This window comes from Octopus bimaculoides, chromosome 13 (genome assembly GCF_001194135.2).
Source record: "Octopus bimaculoides isolate UCB-OBI-ISO-001 chromosome 13, ASM119413v2, whole genome shotgun sequence".
Classification (NCBI taxonomy): domain Eukaryota; kingdom Metazoa; phylum Mollusca; class Cephalopoda; order Octopoda; family Octopodidae; genus Octopus; species Octopus bimaculoides.
In genome coordinates, this window is record NC_068993.1 from 16269176 (window position 1) to 16271289 (window position 2114).

A 2114-nucleotide genomic window follows, 5' to 3' on the forward strand; every position below is an offset into this window, starting at 1 on the left:
GTGTGTGTGTGTGTGTGTGTGCGTGTGTGTGTGTGTGTGTGTGTGTGTGTGTTCAAATAAGTAGTTTTGTAGTTAAGACGGTAGCGCGTGTGATTTGAAACATAAATTTGGTTACTATTTTTTCCAGGTCAAATGACTGCGCAGAGGCTCTCACGCTTAGCCCTACAATTGAGGTGTTGTAGCAGCTGCCGTTATGCTTTAGTATAGATGAGATCCTACGTTTAAAGACATTCTAATCATAACCATTTCGATAATCCAGTATAACATTATAACGTATACTTTAAGACCCTTTAGTATGCTATTTCTAAGATGCTGCTCAACCAGATTGAGGTTCCCACACTGATTCGAGCTTTTCAATGCTAGAAGTCTATGATACAACGGTAACCGTCGGCTCATCTCGGTGAATTTTAAATGTTTCTCAGCATATGTAATATAAATTTGTTCTTGTTGCTGTTATGCGAGAAGTTTTTTCTTTGTGCTTTGTAGAGGTAAAAAGTTAACTTGATAAAGACCGTATCAAAGGAGCCCCTGGTATATTTTGCCACTACTGTCTATTACAGATCTAATCGCATTAATGAAATGTTAAATTTAGACTGAGTTCCTACAGAAACTGTTGATCTAGGCAAGCTGGTGAAATCTGGTCTGTCCACTTAATTATTTTAACACACACACTCATACACACACACCACACCACATATACACATACCTCTTTCTCTCTCTCTATACATATATATATATATATATATATATATATATATACATACATATACATACACATAATCATACATATATATATATATTTACTTATATATAAGTGTGTGTATGTGTGTGTGTGTCTGTGTGTGTGTCTGTGTGTGTGTCTGTGTGTGTGTCTGTGTGTGTGTGAGTGTGTATCTAACGCTTCGTCTCTGGACATTATGGAACCTTTTAACGTTAACGATCTTGATTCTCAACTGCGATGCATTTGATGCATTTGATGCATTTGCTTTCAATGCGATTTAAACTCGTTGATAAATGTACGAAGATTTCGTATTAGCAGTTAGGGCCAATTCGAAATGCTTAATCCAATTAATCTTTATAATCAGACATCATCTAGAAGTTGATGTAAATGTTACGTTTCGTCTGTTAGTTACTTTCGCCTAAAAGCTGAGAAAAGAACTTCCTCCTTTTCTTCTAGGTCTTCAGTTTCGAATTTAACATATTTTGGAAGAATTTAACAGTACCTTATCATAAGATTTCAGACTTGTCAAAAATGTGCTCTTTGTTGTATGCCTCCCGTGTTCAGATTTCAAATCGTCATTGCTCCCGATCATATCATTCACATCAGTATTGCTGCAAACTGGTTGTACATACGCCGGCACAGTTATAGATACCTTATGGTTTATATCCCAGGAAGACACGAAAAGAGAACCAGACACTTCCTATTACTGTCAATAGCTAAAAGTCACGGAATAACAATGCTCAAAATATTTTGTCTGTCAAATATTTATTATCTGATATAAAGCACCCTTTTTCTAACTATTTGAATACGTTAAGTTACCGTTCACATGGGTAACTGCACCGAGCATTAAATAACTAAATGGAAGGAATCATGTGGTTAGGAATAAAAACATTATCAGCTCTTTTCATCCACCATTTATCTTTTGTTTTAGTCACTGGACTGTGGTCGTCATGCTTGGACAGTCCCTGAAGGGGTTTAAACCGAACAAATCGACCCAAGGACGTATTTTTAACATTGGTGCTAATTATATCGGTCTTTTTCACCAAATCACTATTTGAGGAGACCTACACAAACCGACACCTGTTGTCATGTGGTGGGTGGGGACAAACATAGACACAAACAGGCGCTCAAAAACATAGACACAAACAGGCGTTCACAAACATAGACACAAACAGGCGTTCACAAACATAGACACACACTCACGTATATATGGATATGTGCGTATAAGATATATATATATATAATTTTTGGAATTGACTTTAACCCAATATTTACGTGCTATTATTTGTAACTTTATATGTACTTATAGAACCAATTGCAAAATGAATTACTTCATGATTTCTCAAAACTCTATAGATTATCATGATCCTTTAGCAAAGAATCATATATATAT